At 52.4% G+C, this 22,242-nt stretch overlaps 1 protein-coding gene and 1 long non-coding RNA gene across 2 annotated transcripts in view; one reads left to right on the top strand and one right to left on the bottom strand.

Moving 5' to 3' along the window:
• LOC108638523 lies at positions 11,929-21,866 on the bottom strand. The gene is made up of 2 exons (XR_001919902.1): positions 21,780-21,866; positions 11,929-12,259 (listed from the first exon to the last, which is right to left on the bottom strand). It is a non-coding gene; the product is annotated as an uncharacterized LOC108638523 (long non-coding RNA).
• The window catches only part of ASB2 (ankyrin repeat and SOCS box containing 2), a 47,730-nt gene continuing 47,370 nt past the window's right edge, over positions 21,883-22,242 (top strand). The window contains exon 1 of the mRNA XM_018066414.1: positions 21,883-22,160. The gene's annotated coding sequence lies outside the window, so the exon portion shown is untranslated. The remainder of the gene's footprint in view (positions 22,161-22,242) is intronic.

Raw genomic sequence — 22,242 nt, 5'->3', positions numbered from 1 at the left:
CTCACCATTGGGAAATTGCTGAGCTATGAAGTTGGGATTCTAGAAGCATCTGGAAGGTTGAGTTTTGCTGGGACATGGGGTCCTCCAAGGGTATAGACTGAGGGAGGCGGCCCTGGGGGAGGCTCCATCAGCGCCCCCACCCCTGGGCGTCAAGCCTTCATTTATTAAGGGCACATGACTGACCCGCCTTCTGCTGAAAGCAGCTGCTGGAACAGCCTCACCAGACCCTCATTTCTTCCCAGGCTCACCCTCCTCTGTAACCTCATCTCCCAGCAACACAGGGCCCTAAACCACTTGACCCAGTATAGCCATAGGCAGAGGGTTGCGCAGGTGGTGGGACCATTCACTTCCCAGGGAGGAGTTTATCTTTGGCCTGAAATGTCCCACCCGTGAACAAGACTGGGAGACAGACTGCATGTGGCTCCAGAGATATTTCTCCCTGTCTGGCCATACAGATGGGGCTTCCTGGATGGCTCAAAGGTTAAAGAATTTGCCTGCAATGTGGGAGACAGAGGAGACACAGGTCTGATACCTGGGTCGAGAAGATTCCCCTGGAGAAGGAGATGGCAACCTGCCCCAGCATTCTTGCCTGGAAAATTCCATGGACAGAGGAGCCTTGGGGGCTACAGTCCAAAAGGTCGCAAAGAGTCAGACACAACTATGTAGGGCCCCACAGAGCCCGATAGAAAGACAGCCACAATTTCCAGGGCACGACACCTGCTGTGGTCTTACTGCTGCCTGGCTCTTGGCCTGGAGTCTCTGTTTGCATTCTCAGCACAATCCTTGCCAAAGGTGGAAGCATGGCTCCGTTTTGCAGATGAGAAAACTGAGGATCAATGAGGAGAAGTCACTTGCCAAGGGCACATGGCTCATAATGGGTAGCAGGGCTGGCTGTGCAATCTGTGGGACCCAGCGCAACGGGAAAAAGCTGGGCCCCTTACTCAGAAAATTAAGAATTTCAAGACAGCAACGGCAGGCCGTAAAACCAACTGGGAATCTTGGGAGCATGGGCCTTACACAACGGCATAGGTCCTGCTCAGGATTCAGACCCCGGTCTAAGGGGTCCAGAACCTGTTTTTAAACTCCCACTTCCTTCCAGACCACTAAGCTGCCCTGAACCCTATTGCCCTGACACCACCACCCCACCCCCGGCACCCCCCAACCCTAACCCCCCATCCCCCCGCCCCTTCCCTCTCCAGCGATCTACAGTGACCAGGAAAGGAGTCAGGAGCTTACCTCGGGGCTGAAAGGAACTTCAGAAAAGTGGAGATCAAGGTGAGGGAGGCAGGAAGTGCCGAGGTTCCACCGCTGTGGAGGAGCCCAGGTTCCAGACCTCCCAGGGCAGCCTCTATCTCTTGGGCTTCCAGAGAGAGAAATTCAAGGTCAAGCCGTCTATTATAGACAGCTGTGGGCCCGCTTCAAGGGCAGAGCCACAATTAAATGGCGATAGAATCCGCCTTTGAAAAGCTTTACCAAGGACGGTGGGGCTGGAATTTGACCCCAGGGCTTGAGTCTCACAGCACAGCAGAAGGGAATGGCAGATCAGGCCTCTACCCAGAATTCCAGCCCCACCTGCTCTGCAGCCCCCAAATGCCCCCCAACAGGGACAAAGCTGGCCTTCTGCATCCAGAGGTGATGATGCCCAGAACGCAGAGTGAGGCTGTGGAGCCAGGCAGTTCGACCAGCTGTGTGACCTTAGGAAAAGTACACAACCTCTCTGAGCCTCATTTTCCAGAAATGCAAAGTAGAGACATTAACAACCTAGGATTAAATGAAATAATCCATATAGAACATGTAACAGCATCTCATTTTGGTAAAAATAGTGCTTGAGCATGTGTGTGTATGTGTGTGTGTGTGTCTGTGTACAAAGAGGAAACTCTAGAAGGATAGGAATAAGCTTTTAGGAGCTGATTAATATTTTGGGGACAGAGGATGAGGGGAAACCTTTCCCTAACTCTTTGAGAAAAGCAAGCAACTCTGCCTGGTTCCACCAGCCTGAGTTTTCCTTCTCGCTCCCTCCAGAAGATCACAGTGGCAGTGCCCGCCTGGCACAGGGTGCTTGTCTGAGAGTGAGTTTTTGCAGAGGGAGGGCCTGAAGCAGCTGAGCCCTGTTGCTGGGGCTGGTGCCAAGGGCGGCTCCAGGGAAGGGGTGGGGAGTGTGTGTAGCTGGTGGGGGGTGAGGAGGGGTGGGGGGTCAGGAGGGGTGACGGGTGGATGGGGGTGTTGCGGGGGTGGGTGGGGGCATAGCGAGCGTGAGGCAGACAAGCATAGTGGTTCTGCCAGAATCTTGCTAAGACCCTGCACTGCTTAGACTCCCCACCCCCACCGAGACAGACTCTCAGTTATGTCCCTAACCCTCCCTCCCACCCTGGCAAACCCAGAGCAGCCCGGGCCCAGGAAGCCATGTAGAGGCTGCTCCTCCTCTGAGGTCCCGGCTCCAGCCTTCATCCTTGCTCTGCGTTCCCCCAACCCAGCCCCCTCCCAGGAAGGTCTCGGGTACCAGAGCTGGGGCAGCTCGGGCCCTCCTGGGACAGAGGACAGGGCACTGGCTGGGGCCCCAGGGCCCACCAGGGGAGGCTGGGCCTTTCAATGTCCCTGCCATGACATCTTGGCTCCCTCCACGCCCCACACCCCCCAGAGCAGCTCAGAGGAACTGCCCTCCTGAGAAGAGGTGTGGGAAGGGTCTGCTCCAACCACAAGAAGCGAGGGCTGAGTTGTTGTTTAGTCACTAACTTGTGTCCAGCTCTTTGCGACCCCGTGAACTGTAGCCCTCCAGGCTCCCCTGTCCGTGGGATTTCCCAGCCAAGAATACTGGAGTGGGTTGCCCTTTTCTTTCTCCAGGGGATCTTTTCTACCCAGGGATTGAACCCACTTGGCAGGCACATTCTTTACCACGGAGCCACCTGGGAAGCCCACTAGGGCTGAGGGTCGCCCATTAATTATTTCCCCTTTGTCCTAGAACATAACCTTCCCCAGGAAGAGTCTTCAAGGCAATCTGGGGAAACACTGAGGTACAGGGAACAGAAAGGCCGGGGCTCAATCACAACTCCTCCATAGTCCAGCCTTGTGACACTAGCAGGTCACCTCTTTGCTCTGAGCTTCAGTAATGGGGTCATCTTAATGAGGCCCGCCGGATCTGCCTTCAGAAGCACTCAGATCCATCCACTGGCCCACACTGGTCCAAACCATCTCTCTGACATGTACCAATGCAGTGACCGTCCCTGCTTGGCATCCGACTTCTCTGTCTCCTGAAAGCCAGTCTCCCCCCTGCGGCCAGAGAGGGTTCCTTCAAGCGCAAATCCCCTCTGCCCGCTTCCCTGTCTAAAATCAGTGTGGTGCAGATAACTGCTTAACCACCTGCTGCCCAGGGTGCAGAGCCATGACCTGTGGAGCCTGCCAATTTCCATGGTGTAAATACTCCCACCGTGGCTGATTTCAAGCTACTAATAGTTTAACAACAGGCAACAATCCTGAAGATTTAACGGATGATTGTCAGGAGTGGGCATGAGTCGTCTGCAGCACACCACTGCTTACAAACCTTCCAATAATTACAAAAGAAGTTTAAAGCCTGGAGGACCGGGTCCCCAGTGATCTGGTCCGCTACCTCGGCCATTTTCCCCACATTGATCTTCCCCTGGCTCACCCCAGGGCCTTTGTACCTGTGGTTTCCTCTGCCCAGAGCACTGTTTTCTCAGCTCTTCATAATATCAGTACTTTCTCCTTCTTGCCTTTTTGATCTCAGCTCAGATGCATCTCTCAGAGTGGCCTCCCCTGACCATCTCAAACCCACTTGAGTTCAGCTCACCTTTGTTCTCACTGCATTCTTGTTCTGGGAAAAAATGGAAAATGGGGAAATTGGGGAAAAAAATGAAGCAGTGGCAGATTTTATCTTCTTGGGCTCCAAAATCACCGCAGAAGGTGACTGCAGCCATGAAATTAAAAAATACTTGCCCTTTGGAAGAAAAGCTATAACAAATCTAGACAGCATATTAAAAAGCATAGCCATCACTTTGCCAACAAAGGTCTATATAGTCAAAGCTATGGTTTTTCCCGTAATCATATAAGAGTTGGACCATAAAGAAGGCTGAGCACCAAAAAACTGATGCTTTCAAATTGTGGTGCTGGAGAAGACTCTTGAGAGTCCTTTGGACAGTGAGGAGATCAAATCGGTCAATCCTAAAGGAAATCAACCTTAGATATTCATTGGAAGGACTGATACTGAAGCTGAAGCTCCAATACTTTGGCCATCTGATGTGAAGAGCCAACACTTTGGAAAAGACCCTGATTCTGGGAAAGATTGAGGGCAGGAGGAGAAGAGGGCGACAGCGGATGAGATGGCTGGATGGCGTCCCCGACTCAATGGTTTGAGCAAGCTCTGGGAGACAGTGAAGGACAGAGAAGCCTGGCGTGCTGCCGTCTATGGGGTCACAAAGAGTCAGACATGACTTAGTGACTGAACAACATTCTTGCTCTGTTCTATTTTGGTCTTGTTACTCTGGGTCGTCTCTCTCCTCACTGGAATCTGATGTCCACCAGGACAAAGAATGGTCCCTCTGGAATCTTAATGTCTAAAAGAATAGTATACCTTTCAGGTAGCTCAGTGGTAAAGAATCTGCTTGCTAATGTAGGAGACTCGGGTTCAATTTCTGGGTCAGGAAGATCCCCTGGAGAAGGGAATGGCAACCCACCCCCCTCAGCATCCTTGCCTGGAGACTCCCATGGACAGAGAAGCCTGGAGGGCTACACTCTGTGGGGTCCCAAAGAGTTGGACTTAGTGACTGAGCACAGACACAGAGGAGAATAGTACCAGACACACAGTAGGTACTCAATAGATGTATGGACAGCTTTGGACACACATCTTTGGTTTTAAGTCATGGCTCCCTCACCAGTCACATGCATAACTATCGTCACTTAATCTCTCTGGACCTCAGCTTCCTCATCTGTAAATTGGGTATAGCAGCGCCTGTGTGATGGAGCTGTGAGAACCCAGAGTACAGTGTCTGTTATTACCAGGGTCTCAGAAAATGGGACCAGCCTCTTCACTTGCATATATCCAACCACACGGACTCAGTCCCTCCCAAAGTCGCCTTGTCCACCTCTGGGCCACTCTGACTCCCAGAGCATCTTCCCTTCCTCACGCTGAGTCCTATGTCTCCTCATAGTGTCCTTGTTAAGTCCTAGCTCCTCATTAGGGAGCCTTGTGTTTCCATAACCATGCTGTGAATGTTGGAGCAGACTGATGCCACATTTCAGCATGGCACTGAAGGCAGATGTGACATCCCTCAATGGCTCCTCTCCAGTCACGGGCTGTCCTGTCTTGGCACATTGCCTGACCTCACTGAGCCTCAGTTTCCTCCTCTGTGAAATGGGGTTAACATACTGCCTACCTTATCTGTAGTTGTGGGGATTAAGCTAGCTGATTTACACATACACTTGGGCTTCCCTTGTAGCTCAGCTGGCAAAGAATCCACCTGCAAGGCGGGAAACCTGGGTTTGATCCCTGGGTTGGGAAGATCCCCTGGGGAAGGGAGAGACTATGTATTCCAGTGTTCTGGCCTGGAGAACGCCACGGACTGTGTAGTCCATGGGGCTGCAAGAAGTCACACACACCTGACTGACTTTCACAAAAACCCCACACACAGAAAGCCACTGTTATTACTCTTACTCTGCCTGGCATGGGTCCACTCCCAGAGCCAGAATTTGTGCCATTTTGAGGTCCACAGCCATTTCCGGTTAAGGCCAGGCCCTCTCTTGAATGCTCTGCAGCCAAGCTGGAAAAAGGGCCCATTCTTTCTGGGTTGCCCACCCCCACCTGCACCCAGCTGTCAGAGCTGCCCCCTCACAGTGGACCAGAGGAGTCTCAGCACTTCCCAAACTCTCCAGGGATTACCTGACCCTGGGCAGTCACGCCATCATTGAGCTTGGAGGCGAGGCCCCCAGACCCTGGGCCATGAGCTGCCCCATGTGAGGGCTGAGTCCCCAACTGGGACGACTTCTGCTGGCTCTCTGGGTGCTTGGGGGTGTCCCAATGTCCCTAAAACTGCTGGCAGTGGTAGGTGAATGGGGCGAAGGAGACCAAGCTGGAGCAGCGAGGAGGAAGGAGGGTGGATTTCTGAAAGCAGGAGGAAGGGGCTCAGGGAGAATCAAGTTCTAACCTGGCTCCACAGTTTCCCCATCCCCGGGACTGTGAATACAGTGAGCCATCACACTCCTGATTACTTCACCTGCACAGGCCTAATGACGGCTCCGCATCCTGGGCTGAGAATGGAAGACCATTGCCAGGTAGGTCTGATCTCATCACAGGAGTCCCAGAAAAGCAGAGCATCTTCTCCAGCTGGTGGCAGGGGAACAAGTCTGAGAAACTTCAAATCCATCTGACTCCCTGCCCTCTCTCTCCAAGCATCCTTGTCCTAGATGCCAGCCCCCTCGGGGTTCTGCTGTGAGCTCAAAGCTGAGGCTGAGAATTTGGCCATGTCACTACTGACAGCCAGGACCTGCTTATGGGAACAGTGACCAGGAGGGCCTCTGTGCATGGACTTGGGGGCATTTTAGGGGCTGATGCCATGTGACTGGGGAGGTGTTGGGGTCAGTCTCCTCATCTTTAGACTGTGTTCTTGCCCTTAGGGAAACTTGATGCCACCGCAGTAGGAGAAAGAATCAGCCCATGGCTCCACCCTTATGGCAGAAAGTGAAGAACTAAAGAGCCTCTTGATGAAAGGGAAAGAGGAGAGTGAAAAAGTTGGCTTAAAGCTCAACAATCAGAAAACTAAGATCATGGCATCCAGTCCCATCACTTCGTGGCAAATAGATGGGGAAACAGTGGACACAGTGGCTGACTTTATTTTTCTGGGCTCCAAAATCACTGCAGATGGTGACTGCAGCCATGAAATTAAAAGACGCTTGCTCCTTGGAAGAAAAGTTATGACCAACCTACACAGCATATTAAAAAGCAAAGTCATTACTTTGCCAACAAAGATCCGTCTAGTCAAGGCTATGGTTTTTCCAATGGTCATGTATGGATGTAAGAGTTGGACTATAAAGAAGGCTGAGCACTGAAGAATTGATGCTTTTGAACTGTGGTGTTGGAGAAGACTCTTGAGAGTCCCTTGGACTGCAAGGAGATCCAACCAGTCCATCCTAAAGGAGATCAGTCCTGGGTGTTCATTGGAAGGACTGATGTTGAAGCTGAAACTCCAATACTTTGACCACCTGATGTGAAGAGTCGACTCATTGGAATAAACCCTGATGCTGGGAAAGATTGAAGGCGGGAGGAGAAGGGGACGACAGAGGATGAGATGGTTGGATGGCATCACTGACTCAATGGACATGGGTTTGGGTGGACTCTGGGAGTTGGTGATGGACAAGGAGGCCTGGTGTGCTGCGATTCATGGGGTCGCAAATAGTCGGACATGACTGAGCAACTGAACTGAACTGATAGCTGCGTCTATGCAGGCAGAGTGTAAGTGCTTCAGACCCAACCTATTCCTCTAGTCAGGGGTGACTGGAAATGCCCATGATCTGAGGGACACATTAGTCCACCAATTTGGGGCCTTGTAAGTGGGATCACCAGATTTAGAAAGAAAAATACAGTGCATCTCGTTAAATTTTAATTTCAGATAAACAGCAGGGAACTGTGTCGTGTATCTTATGCAATAATTGGGACTACTATACTTAGACTGGGTTTCCCTGGTGGCTCAGTGGTAAAGAATCTGACTGCCAATACAAGAGATGCGGGTTCGATCCCTGGGTCAGGAAGATCCCCTGGAGAAGGGAATGGCAACCCACTCCAGTCTTCTTGCCTGGAAAGTCCCATGGACAGAAGATTGCATGGGACTGATGGGCTACAGTCCATGCAGTCACAAAGAGTTGGACACGATTTGGTAACTAAAACAACCACATCACTTCGACTAAAGGAGTACTTATTGTATGTCTGAAAGTCAAGTTTAACTAGATATGCTGTGTTTTATCTATAAGATATAGGAGGCATATGCCAAAGGTTGAATGAAGAGGAGCTAATGAATGGACAGAGAAGTGGGCAGGGTCAAGGGCATCAGGACAGACTGAGACACCTGGAATTCAGGAACAGTGGGAAGCTGGCACCGTCCCCGGGAGGAAATGATGACCTGGAGCCTGGTGAGAAGCCTCCCAAAGAGCCACAGCCACGGAGCCCGGAGCCCCTGGGAACTTGTGCCCAAAGCAGAGGAGGAGCTGGGCAAATAGATACCGGACCTCTCCCCTGTCCCGCCTGCAATGTGAGAGACCCGGGTTCCATCCCTGGGTTGGGAAGATCCCCTGGAGAAGGGAAAGGCTACCCACTCCAGTATTCTGACCTGGAGAATTCTCTCTAGTTCTTGGGGTTGCAAAGGGTTGGATACGACTGAGCGACTTTCGCTTCACTTCACTCCCCTGTCCTGCCCACCTGGCCTCCCATCGACTGGACCCTGTCAAAAGCCAGAGGGCAGGGGGTCTTGGGTGATGCCCTGGTCAGCCTGCCAGACACTGCAGGGCAGAGCAGGGATCTGAGAGCAAAGGAGCAGTCAGTACACTGTGGGCAGGAGACCAGGGCTTCTTAACCCGCCCTGGGCTCTGTCCCCTTGATGAGACTTAGAGCGGACTTTCCCAGCAGGCTGGGCAGGACGGGGCAGAGTCACGGATGCTATACACAGGCCCCCGGGCCTCCAGGAAGAGGCCCCACGTGCAGGCCAAGCAGACGTGGGCAGATGTTCACAGGGCCCTTGCCTCATCAAAGCATGGCTCCAACTGGCTCCAAGCTCACCAGGATCTCTGGCCCTTTGCGTCCAAAGCTTTTCCCAAGACTTCTACCAATTTCAGGACCTCTGTTCTCCTGCCCTCCAAGGCTACCTCCACTCAGACTGGACACCCCCTGTCCTCCCTCCATTATGCTCACTGTCTACAGTGCCTACCATTCATCATTTGGAGCCTGACTGTCCTTCATGGGAAACGCAGGCAGGTGGTCCCCCACCCACCGCTGCCCCCGTGTACAGGGCTGGTCCTCTACAATGCCCTCCTCAGCTGTCTCCTTCCTGGGTCCACGGCCTTCTCTCTCTGCTGTATGGAGATACTCCCTAACTCTGAAGGCCCAAAGTGAAGTGGGAGTCACACCCATCCCAAACTTTCATCCAAGTATTTCCCAACCAAGACCCTCTTTCTCTGTCTCTCTTCCTCCTTCACTCTCTCCATCTCTCCCCACTTGCTCCTCCCAACACCTCCCTCCCACCACCATATTCCTTGCTCTAGGCTGTAGAAAGGAGAGAAACTTCCCCAATTGCTTCTTGCCATGGGAGAAGACAGGCAGCCACCCACAAGCCACCTCACCAGACACTGGGTCTGCCGGCACCTCGATCTCAGTCTTCCCAGACTCCAGAATCCTGGAATCTGTGACAGCCCCGCCCCAAACCTGCCAGACTTTAAGGGGTGTCAGTGCAACCTGGGAACCTGGGTCGCTGACTGAGAAGCAAGGTACCGATCCCCTGAAATGCTGACCTTGGACTGATATAGGAGAGGAATAAAGGCCCATCTTGGCAGCCCCAAAGGAAACCAAAGCATCCCTCCATCATCTCCCCCAGAGCCCAAGCCCTCAAACGTGGCCTGCCCAGTTCTGCTGGCCCAGTGCCTGCCTTCTCTTCCAGCCCACGTCTGCCCTTCCCCACACCCTGTCCTCTGGCCAGGCCCAGCTCCTGTGGTTGCCCAGCTGGCCACCGGCTTCAAGGCTGCAGGCCTTGGCTCACGCCTCCCCCTTGGCCTGGGATACCCCGCACCCACCCGTGCACCTAGACACTCTGCAGAGACTGAAGGCAGCCTGTTCCTCCCTTGTCGGATGGCCTCCTGACCCCACGCTAACCCCTTCCCCTGCTTCTTCCCGCCCTACTCCCCTCCCACTCTTCCTGACTCCTCTCCCTTCACTCTCCCTACTCCAATTCCTGACCCCTGCTTCCTGCCCCGCCAGGCTGCGTCTCCCCAGGGCTCAGATGTAGCACTTCTACCTCCCAGCAGCTTCCGGCTCCTGGTGGGGCTCATGGCATTTAGTTTGTGCCTCGAGAATAAAAACAGAAATAGTTACAGTCACTGAGCTTCACACAGCCCTGCCCTGCGTGTGTGTTAGCTGTTCAGTCGTGTCCTACTCTTTTTTCTGTTTTTAGTTTTAGGGGTTTTTAAAATTATTTATTTTAATTGGAGGCTAATTACTTTACAGTATTGTAGTGGTTTTTGCCATAAATTGATGTGAATCAGCCATGGGAGTACATGTGTCCCCATCCTGAACCCCCCTCCCACCTCCCTACCCATCCCATCCCTCAGGGTCATCCCAGTGCACCAGCCCTGAGCACCATGTCTCAGGCCTCGAACCTGGACTGGCGATCTATTCCACATATGATAGTAAACATGTTTCAGTGCTGTTCTCTCAAATCATCCCACCCTCGCCTTCTCCCACAGAGTCCAGAAGTCTGTTCTTTATCTCTGTGTCTCTTTCCCTGTCTTGCATATAGGGTCTTCGTTACCATCTTTCTAAATTCCATATATATGCGTTAATATACTGTATTGGTGTTTTCTTTCTGACTTATTTTATTCTGTATAATAGGCTCCAGCTTCATCCACCTCATTAGAGCTGAGTCAAATGCATTCTTTTTAATAGCTGAGTAATATTCCATTGTGTATATGTGCCACAGCTTTCTTATCCATTCATCTGCCAACGGACATCTAGGTTGCTTCCATGTCCTGGCTATTGTAAACAGTGCCTACTCTTTGTGACCCCATGGGCTCTAGCCTTCCAGGCTCCTCTGTCCATGGGATTCTCCAGACAAGAATACTGGAGTGGGTGGCCATGCCATTCTCCAGGGGATCTTCCCGACCCAGGGGTTGAACCCGAGTCTCCTGCATTGCAGGTGTGTTCTTTACCATCTGAGCCACCAGGGAAGCCCAACCCTGCCCTAGACCTAGTCGTTTAAGCCTTATCCCAACCCCATGAGGAAGGTGCTCCTTATGGTTCTGGACTTGCATTTGAGAACCTGGGGCCCCGAGGGGGCTAAGCCTCCTAGCAATTGCAGGGGGGTGGGGAGGGGGAGACAGACCCTCAGCATACCACCCAGACAGCACCTACTCTAACCTCTCACCAGCCGCTCTACAGAACCTGCCTGAAGGGTGAAGGGACAGACCACCGCCAATCCTGGAGGGTCCTTCACAGCCACGTGCAGACAGGTGGAGTGGGAATGGGGCACAGAGAGAATAAGGCTGCAGAAGGCATGGGAGAGGGGCTGCCCGCAGGGGCCTTGGAGAGCCCACCAAGGCGCCCAGGCAGCACGTGTCAGAGGCAGCCTGTTTTGATTCTCCCAGGATCCACGTGCCCCCGGGGGACGCAGCACCCTCACTCCGACAGGCATCTGACGGCAAGGGTCTGGAGCCAGGCCACTGGGCACTGCAGCCTGGAGACTATCTTCGGGCCCCAACAGTCCCCTCTCCCAGGACGCGTGGCATGGCAGACACCTGATCCTGCTGTTTAGCATTGCTGCTAAATAGAGGGCAGGAGGCCCAGAGAGAGGGACGAGCCTGAGGGGCCAGCTGGCCAGCTGGGGCCACCCACAGGCCCTGCATCAACAAGAGGAGCCCAGGGGTTGGCAGACATCCTCCAACCCCCCTCTTCCCTGGCACAGCCCTGCTGCACCCGGGTCACACGCTCTTCAGCGGCCAGGAGCGATGACAGTGCAGTTTGGAGGGGACGCTGGCTGACTTGAGTGGCACCAGGAGAACTGGAGTGTAGAGGGGAAAGGAAAGAACAGGCAGAGACAGAGGAGAGTTTTCCTTCCGGCACCTGTAATAACTGAGTCAACTTGGACTCAGAGACTTGTTCAAAATCATTGTTGTCCCTTTTTTTTTTCTTAATTTCTGGTTTTGAAAATATTTACATAGGCTTGATTTTGAATTCCAACCGACTTAGGATTTTTATTCTCAGAGAGCAAAGAGATGTGGGTGCAGCCGCTTATGGCTGCTCCTTCTGGTTTCAGAGGCTCTTGGAGTCTGGAGGGGCCTGGGTTCCTACCAGCTCATGGGGCAGCGCTGTTCTTCTTTCCTCAGGGCTCCAGAGAGAGGAAAGGTCTGCATGAGGTCACAGAGAACTTTCCAGAAGGGCCAAGACCAGCACCCTGGTGGGTGGGCCTGAGCTGTTTTCAGAGTGCTAACTGCCTCTCATCCAACACGTGCACGTGCACAGAGGCACCAAGAAAGAGAGGGAGGTCCAGTACACATTCTTAGGAAAAAAGAGACATTGACAGTTATTTAGTGCTTATAAGACTTGCTGCTGTCCTCATCAGTATAGTGGTGAGTATTCCCGCCTATCATGCGGGAGACCAGGGTTCGATCCCCCAGTGGGAAGGCAACACGCCCTCTGGGGCTTTCCTGGTGGCTCAGCAGTAAAGAATTCGCCTGCAATGCAGGAGATGCAGGTTCAATTCCCTGGAGAAGGAAATGGCAACCCACACCAGTATTCTTGCCTGGGAAATCCCATGAACAAAGAAGCCTGGTGGGCTACAGTCCATGGGGTCGCAGAGAGCCGGACATGACTGATGCAACTAAACAGTTCATTGGCCAATGGCCCTCACAACAGGTAGATTAAATTCAGCTCTTCACTGGAAGAAGGTAAGTTATGTGTAGTGTCCAGATGATCTAAGCATCATCAGTGTGTGTGTCTGAACGCACCAGCTACCAGCAGGGATGCCTGGCCCTCGCAGGGCTGAGTCCCCCCTTTCCGGCTGACAGGCAAACCCCAGGCTTCATGGGGATCACTGAGGCTGTTCCTTCTGCTTTGCTCAAACTACGGCTGCATTTGTCTCTGCTGGTGACCTTCAGGGCCGGTTTATGAGACGGGTTCAACGAGCCTTCTTTATAACAGTCTCAAGGTATTTAGACTCCAAACACCTGGCCCTCCTGGTGGCAATTATTCCTGAAATCCAAAGCCATCCTTGGGGAGCAGGGAGAGCCCTGGTCACTCCGAGCAGACCTCTCCCCACCCCCACAATCCTCTTCCTTCCACACGCCGTCCCTCCAGCCAGGCTTCTCCACCACTGCGCTGTGCACATTTGGGCTCTTAATTCTATGCTGGGGAAGCTGTCCTGAAGACTGTAGGATGTTTGGAAGCATCCCCGAGCTCTCCCCACCAGATGCAGTGGCACCCCCAGCATCCTCCCTTGTGGCTACCAGACACGTCTCCAGGAATTGTCAATGTTCCCTAAATGTCCCCAGTTAAGAACCACTGCTTTCAACTAACCATTCCCTCTGTCTCTCTCAGGAAGTTTAAGTTAATAACACCTAACATTTATAAGTCTTTATTCTAAAGAATATATACAGTTGTTGTTCAGTTGCCCAGTTGTGTCCGACTCTTTGTGACCCCGTGGACTGCAGCACGTCAGGCCTCCCTGTTCCTCACCATCTCCCAGAGTTTGCCCAAGTACATGCCCATTGCACCGGTGATGCCATCCAGCCATCTCATCCTCTGATGACCTCTTCTCCTTCTGCACTCGATCTTTCCACAGCATCAGGGACTTTTCCAATAAGTCGGCTGTTCACATCAGGTGACCAAAATATATACAGTAGTTCCCTGTTAGCCAAGGAGGATACATTCCAAGGCTCTCAGCGGATGCCCAAAACCATGGATAGTACTGAATCTCTATATACTGCTTTTTCCTGTACATACGTGTGTGCGTGCTAAGTCGCTTCGGTGGTGCTCGACTCTGTGCAATGCTGTGGACTGTAACCCGCCTCGATCCTCTGTCCATGGGATCCTCCAGGCAAGAATCCTGCAGGGTTGCCACACCCTCCTCCAGGGGATCTTCCTGACCCAGGGATCAAATCCATGTCTCATGTCTCCTGCATTGGCAGGTGGGTTGCTAACCTCTACAGCCACCTGGGAAGCGCACATACATTCCTAAGATGAAGTTTAAATTTATAAATTAGGAACAGTAAGAGATTAGCAACAATAAGCAATAATAAAACTAAACAATCATAGCAATAAAGTGAAGTGAAAGTCGTTCAGTTTTCTCTGACTCTTTGCCACCCCATGGACTATACAGTTCATGGAATTCTCCAGGCCAGAATATTGGAGTGGGTAGCCTATCCCTTCTCCAGGGAACCTTCCCGACCCAGAAATCAAACCGGGGTCTCCTGCATTGCAGGCAGATTCTTTGCCAGCTGAGCCACTTGTGATAAAAGATATGTGAGTGAAGTCCCTCTCTCTCTCTCTCTCTCAGAATAACCATTGTACAAATCTAACGCTCTTTTCAACTTAACTAAGTACTTGTCACACGCTGTGGATGTAACTTTTGCAATTTGAAGTTCGACAGCAAAACTAGCAGCAATTCCTTTATCCTTCTTCACAATTTCACAGAAGATTTATTCTCACCCTAGATCTTAGCAACCTCAGTATACAATTTTTTTCTCTCCTTATTAATTTGTGTGTTTTCACCTTTTCACTTAAAAGAAGGGCTTCACAACTTCTCTTTGGCAGATCCAAATTGCCAGCATCAATGCACCTGCGTTTTGGGCTCATTATGAAGTAAAATGGTTACTTAGTGAACACAAGCACTGTGATACCTCGACAGTCAATCTGATAACTGAAATGGACACTAAGTGACCAACGCCCGGATGCAATGGACGAAGGGATGATTCAGGTCCCACACAGACAGAACAGATATGGTGTGAGAGTTCATCTTGATACTCAGAACAGCTTGAAATTTAAAACTTATGAATTGTCTATTTCTGGAATTTTCCATTTAATATTTTCAGACTGCAGTTGACCGAGGGTAACTGAAACCATGAAAGGTGGAACCGAGGGTAAGGTGGGGGTGCCCACTATATATAAAATTTAATCTTTGCAGCTTTCCTATGAGGCATAGGTACTATCATTTTTTCTCCCACTTTATAGATCAGAACTCCAAGGCTCAGAGAGGTGAAGTAAGTTATCCAAGATCACACAGCTAGAAAGTTGTGGAGCTGGCAGATGACTCCGGAGTCTTGGTTCTTAGCCACTTGGCTCTGCAAGGGAGACCTGGGGCAGTCACCTTAAAAGCGATTCTGTGCTGAGTGGCCCCTGCCTGACCTCCTGGAGCGGGAACGAGGAAGCACAATGACATTGACTCCCAAGTTACCTGTGCTTAAGCCTCCAGCTCTTCACTGGAGCTTGTGGTCTGTTGCAAACCACAACCTCCCCACCCTGAAGCCCTTCTGGGAGCCTCCGGGAGGTAGCAGGCATTGGAAATGTGCTCAGGGGACGTCCAGCCTGCCTTTTGTCATCTCCCTCTGACGCAGTGGGGTTCCTGCCCACTTGCCCAGCAACTTGGGTTTTTGTGTCCAGGGCATGATGTGATTATCAACCTCTATGGCCACACCATAAGCTTGAGAGGGAGCTGCGGAGAAGCAGAATGAATTTCTGGAAGCTGTGGTTTCTGCAAAGCCTCGCCCTCTCTAGCCTCATATTCCCTTCTCTCAGAAGAAGGATGCTGGTGCAGATGAACCCCGAGGACCTTCTGCTTCAGACATTTCTTCTTCTTCTGATCTGTCAGTTCTCTGCGGGACAGAGGTGGTGTGGGTGGAGGTGTCACTGTCACCAGGAGCGGGTGAATCCCTGGAGGGTCTCAGTTCCTCCATCAGGATTATATGCCTCCCTCTTGGATGGCCATTCAGGTGGCTGGACCCCTGGAGGGGCTGCTCAGTGGGGGTGTCTGCATCCCTCCCCAACCCTGGGATGTCAGGACACCCGATCCACTGCCTGCCTCCTCGTCAGCCCTGACTCCCTCCCAGAACCCAGGTCCCCCCTCATCACAGCAAGCCCAGAGCCGCCCTGATGACACCTCTGCAATGTCACATCTCTGGCCACTTTGCATTCCCTGAGGAATAAGGCAAAGGTGAAGCGGTCAGCAGCCCTACAGCCAGCTGCCCGGCAGAGATGCCAGGCTGTGACAGCTGCATTTCTGGAGTGGAGACTTTGTTCCCTGCAAGCTCCACCTCCAGAGTGGCTGACCAGGGACCAAATACAAGAGGTACCTGCCCTCCCTGCTCCACTGAAGTGGTGGAGGGAACGGCCCAAGGCCTGGCCTCAGCTCTGTCTGCACGGTGCTGGGCTGGCCAGGAGAGGCTGGACCCGGCAGGAAACGCATCATCTGACGCAGCCTGGCTCACCCCTGGGCAGGAGGGCCGGCCGGCTGCAGGCTCACCCTGGTTGGGAGGTGGGTTGCCTTCCCTCTCACCAAAGGGCAATAGAGAGCTCCCAGCTCCACTCGAAGCATGTTTATGTTCATGGAAAACCTGTTCTCGGCAGCTAACAAAGCTCACTCGAGCTCCCAAGGGTGATTCAGGCATGATGAAATCAGACCCTGGAAGGGACCAAGGGGCCTGGCCAGCGCAGGGGCCAGCAGCTTCCAGGATGGATCAGTCCAAGGCCCACCCACTGATCACCTGAGCCTGCCTGGCCCGTGGGAGATGCCGTCCCGCTCTGCACACACTGACCCTCTGCAGGGGGCATGTGGGGTGGAAGAAGTCCCATGGATGAGCGTCTCCTGCGTGTGGGGCCTGAGGTGGGATGTTTGAGTCCTGGGATCTCATCTAATCCCCTAATAGCCACGGGAGAGGAGAGTCAGTGCTCTCCTAGCCTCAGAAGATGAAAGTGAGATTCGGCAAGGTGCCGGGCTGCGGGTAGGTCCCACAGCAGGCAGGGGTTAACTAGCCGTAGTGCCCATGCTGGGAACAGGACAGGATGATGATAATGGGTTGCGCCAGTGGAGCTCTTTCAGTCTCCGCAAGGAAGACACTGTCTGCACGGAGCTGACAAAGCATGTCCCTGTCAGGCCCAGGACCACCCTCTGTTAGGACATCCTCCAGAGCCAGACGCTCCCTGGAGAAAGAGCTCACAGATGGATGGGCCTGGGGCTGCAGGGCTTCTCCTGCAGATGGTTGTGTATCCGAAGGCTGAAGCCTGAGAGTTGAGGTAGACGCCCTTCCTCTGTGTCTCTGGGCAGGGTAACTCAGTGCAGCCCGCCAAAGGGGACTGGCCATTTGTACAACGGTGAGTGAGGTTTATAGCAGGGAGCTGTGAAGCTGGCTGTCTTGCTGGCCTGTCCTGGCCACTCTTGTCTGAGGGTCAGTCGTGGACAGTCATGGCTCCAGGAAGCCCCGGGCAGCTGAAAAGAGCCCAGTGTTCCACAGTGGAGTCTGTGTCTTGCATCTGCTCACTGTGATGGAAACCCTTACAAGATCCTGTTGTTCCTCCCTCACATGCCCACAGGCTGTTAGGGGAGGAGGGTGGGATCAGACAGCCCTTCTCCAGTCCCCAGGGGTCCTGCGGGGCCATGACCCCTCATCCTTGGGGGTGTCACCTCCATATCTAGGGTGTGAAGGGGTGTGAGGCTGACGTGCCCTGCTCTCCCATCTGAGGGGTGAGGTCATGCCCTTACTCTGCTCTCTGAAAAAAAAAAAGTGGAAGTGTTAGTTGCTCAGTTGTGTCTGACTCTTTGCGACCCATGGACTGTCAGGCTCCTCTGTCCATGGGATTCTCCAGGCAAGAATACTGGAGTGGGTCACCATCCCCTTCTCCAGGGGATCTTCCCAACTCGGGGATCGAACCTGGGTCTTCTGGATTGCAGGCAGATTCTTCACTATCTGAGCTGCTCTGCTCTCTATAAATAAGCAAACGGTCTTCTCTCCAGGAGCCTGCCTTGGCCCCCTGAGCTGGGAGATTGAGGAGGGCCCCGATTGCTCTGGAGGAAAGGAACTGTTGGTTAGCCACAGCCCAGAGGGCACCGTGCTCATCATAAGGAAAGGAGGAGGTGGGGGACTTCTCTCTGCCTTCTCCTCACCCCCTCCTTCCTTTCTGTAGATGCACTTCCCCGCCTCCCAGGACCTGGGGCTTTCATCTGCCCTCCCCACCCCTGCTGCCTGCCTTTCGTCCTCTCCACCCCAGCACTCTGCCCAGGGTGTGGATTTTACTCTTTCTTGTCCCTCTTCATCCCTTGAAACCAAGATAAACTGATATCAAGAGGCAGCCAGGGCTAGGGGCCAGCGCACCAAGACCTCAGGGGTGCTTATTTTAGCTGGTGATGTGCTGTTGTTGGGTCCAAACTGTTCCAAGACTCAGCACTGAGTTCCATATCCCAGTCCACAGCACTCTCCCCCTCTTCTCTCTCTCTCTCCTTCCTGAAAGAGGTGTCACCGTCATATGGAGAACATGCTGGACTGGCTCCCTCTCTGGTCTTTACTAGGCTTGGGGCTCTATGAACTGCCTCCCTCCCCCCAACTTTACTCATCGAATTCAGATTAAAATAAACACGGAGGGAAGCCTGAAAGGTCTGGGGTGTGTGTGCATGTGTGTGTGTGAGTGTGAGTGTCTATGCAGCCATGAGCCAGGATGAAGCTGCCAAATGTGACACAGCCTTTCCTAGTTTAGACCCAGGAGCTGTGTGGCTTTCATGTGAGCCCATATAGCAACAGTCATTTAATGAGCACCAACGATGCACCAGGCATCATTGTAAGCCCTGATGCACAGCAGTGAACAGAAACATTATTCTAGACGGGACAGGCAAGCAATAAATAATGAGTGACAAATAAATACATCAATACTCTGGGGGAGGGTGAGAAGTGCTATGGAGATAAATGAAGCAAGGTAAGGAGCTAGAGAGGGAGGGAGGGGAGGCTCTGTGTGGGATCAGGAGAGGACCCTCCTCGTGCCATCTGTGAGCCCTGGGGTTTTCTCTTGGCCGCCAGGCCTTCTTTCCATTGCCCTGCAGGTTGACCAGTTGTTTGGTTTCTGCCTCTGCATCTGTGCCCCTACTGACTCCTTTCTGTCTCCATATAAACCTTCCCTGGAGGACTATTCCACAGGACCATCTATAGGGTCTTGCACAAAGGCCCTGAATATCCCTGGGGCCAAGACTTTTCAGAGGTTTGTGTAATTTGTAATCTGAGACACGTAAATGAAAACCTCAGTGAGTTAACAGTGTTGCCCATCAGAATGGATAATGTGAGAAAAGGTGGAAAATGCCAACTGTTGGTGAGGATATGGAGCACCTGGAACTCATGCACACAGACCATGGGAGGGCAAGCTGGTACACCACCTTTGGAAAACTGTGTTCCTGCAGCTGCACATATACTGATTTTATGACCTAGTGATTCCTGTCGTAGGTGTTGGCCCAGCAGAAATAGGCATGGATATTCACCAACAGACATGTTCTAGAATGTTCACAGCTACGATATCCATTATAGTTCCAAACTAGGTACCACCCAAAGGACCAACAACAGCAGAGTGGACCAACTGAAATACATTCAGAGCATGGAAAACCACACGGCAATGGGAAGGAACAATCTGGAACTACATGAAATAATATGGACGGACCTCAGACGACACTGTTCAGTGGGGGAAGACTCTGGTGTGACTCCACTCGTAGGAAGTTCAAAACAATGTGAGCCACTAGCCGTCAGGAAGAGTGGTCACCCTTGGCAGGAGGTGGCAGATGGTTGCATTGAAAGGGCAGGTAGTATTCTCTCTTTGATGTGGGTGTTGGGGCACCTGGGAATTGATGGGATGTATGCTTGTGATAAGTCTGCTTTTCTGTGAGCATATTGCACTTTAATGAAATGTTTTAAAAAATCAGTGCTGTTCAGGCCTTGCCTCGGATGAATTAAATTAGAATCTCTGGGGTAGAGGCAGGTATGGCTAAGTTTAATAGGATTCTTATGTGTGGTTTTGCTTGGAAATCAACAAGTTAGCCCAACTTCATTTTGGAGATGACTGACCTGTAATGTGAATAGACAGGCCAACCTGGGTCTCAGACTCTGTGGACTTTTATCCATAGCATCAGGCCTCCCACGTGGGATGAGTGAAGGACCAGGGGAATAGCAAATGTTCACCGATTTATAGTCAAAGCTTTGTGGCGCTCCTTGTTCTCCAACATTTGATTTCCTCATTACCTGGGGGATAGGGGCTTCCCTGGTGGCTCAGATGCTGAAGAATCTGCCTACAACAATGCGGGAGACCTGGGTTCAATCCCTGGGTTGAGAATATGCCTGGGAGAAGGGAATGGCTACCCCTCCAGTATTTTTGCATGGAGAATCCCATGGACAGAGGAGCCTGGCAAGCTACAGTCCATGGGGTCACAAACAGTTGGACATGACTGATCGACTAACACTTTCACTTTGGGGAGATAGAGCTACAGCTAAAAGCATCAGTTTTTGCATCGGGCAGACATGGTTCAAATTGCTAAACCATCACTTATAGATTCTAAATCCCCAGTCTCTCCAAGCCTCGGTTTTCTCATCTGTGAAATGGGGGTAATGATAGCACTTGCTGCAAGAGTTGTCCGGGTGCAGCCAGAAGACATTGTCATACATGAGTCAAAGTGTGTCTGGCCAGCCCCTTCCCATTGCTGGCCACACTCAATGCACTTTCTGTTCCCTGTGATGCTTGACCCACAATTCGGGCTCTTAATTTTCAAAAGCTGAGTGCAAGCACAGGCAACAGGATTTGGAGACCGAGTTTCTCCAGTATTCTTCTCTATGAGGTTTGCCTGGACTAGGAGGGAGAGGCAAGACAGAGGGCCACCTGAGAAGGGGCCCTGTCCCTGCCCACAGCCCAGTCCTCCCAGGCAGGCCAGATCTGGGATCTGTGACATAGAAAGCAGTGGCATCTGTGCCCTTAATCTGGCAGGGATCCCAAGGAAGCAGGAGGACTCCAAGGACGCACTCCATGGAACCTGCTAGAACTTCTTCCTGCCAAGAAAAATCCCCAAACAGTAAAAAGCCCTGGACAGCCCCCTCTCCCCTTGCATCCCTATCATGGCACATGGCCTAGGGGTGCTATGTGTGAACTGACCTTTCGGGGTCATCAGCCACAGTGGCCTGGAGGGACTGTCCCAAGTGAGGGTGAGGCTAGTAGCTGGGAGACAGCCTGGGACTCATCATCCCCTCCTGTCCTCAGCCCCAGGTCAGCCTCTAGAACACTGACCCGACTACAGGGCTCCCTGAACTCGCTGAGACTAATTTCCAGATGGAATATGCAAAGTGAGCCATGCTCTGGGGTCGCAAGTCCAATATCCTGCAAGGGGAAGTGGTCTCTGAAATGGAAATTATTTTCCATTTAGGAGTGGACCAAGTGACATTTCCAGCTTCCCCGACTCCGTAACCTGAGATCTGAGCGCAGACGTGGGCATGTGGGTGCTGGCATCGTGCATGCTCAGGGCCTGTGCCCGTATGTGTGCAGTCTTTGCCACCCGAGGCTAACATTTTGGGCTACTCCATCGAGTCCAGAAGCAGAGAATTTCTTCCCTGGGCCTGAAGGAAGGGCTCCATTGCCGCTGCCCGGGACTTGCCCACAGGCTTATTTGTTCATTTGTTCCCCTGCCCACCCCACAGACTCCAGCAGCTGGATTCCCACCCTGGGACCCCCAAATATCAGGCTCTGCCACCTGCTACTCACAAAGGCCCCAGCAGTGAACCGCGCATCCTCGCTTCCCTCTTGCTCAGCCCTTCTTCCTCCCTGCCTTCCAGCCTGCTCTCAGTCTCCCTCCATCCCCTCTTCCTTCCCAGCCTCCCCGATTCCCCTCCTTCCTCCTCTCTTCTCTCCATCCTTTCCTCCCGCTTTTCTGCTTTTCTCTCTCTTCTCTTCCCTTCTCCTCTCTCCCACAATTCCCTCCTTGCTCTTTCTCTCCAGCTTTCTCTCCCAGCTCTGTGTCTTACTCTCTGCATCTCTCTCCTCTCTCGCTCCCTCCTGGGGAGTTCCAGAAACATACCCATATATGGCCTCCGTGTCAAGGATCAGAAGTGATGACATCACAGGAGAGCCAAAGCTCCGAGATGCTCTCCGAAGTCAAGTCAGTAATTGACGCGGCCTGGAGGAGACCAGGATCGTGGCTTCCTCGGTGCAATCTTTAAACAGGAAATCTGAGATTCATAACATCTTATAGTTTGGCTTGCCATCATTGGTCATGCGATGGGCCCGAAATAAACTCCCTGCTTCAAAGGAGAGTGTTTCAGAACTGCCTGGCAGAGCAGTCAGAAGCCCAGGGCCAGGGCTGAAGGCAAACTCAGGGAGCACGTTCTGAATTAAGACACTCTCAGGAAAAATCCTTTTTCTTACCCCTGAATTTTACCCTTGTTTCAGAGCCTAACAGGTAATGCATGCTTTCAACTTTCTTATGCAGAAAGACTGCTTGTCGGGCTGGGACTTAACCGCTGTGGTGTCAAAGTATGTTT

The sequence above is a fragment of the Capra hircus genome, chromosome 21 (genome assembly GCF_001704415.2).
Source record: "Capra hircus breed San Clemente chromosome 21, ASM170441v1, whole genome shotgun sequence".
In the NCBI taxonomy this organism is placed as follows: Eukaryota; Metazoa; Chordata; class Mammalia; order Artiodactyla; family Bovidae; genus Capra; species Capra hircus.
Note: the sequence above shows the minus strand (reverse complement) of the source record. Positions and strands in the feature narration are given on the sequence as shown.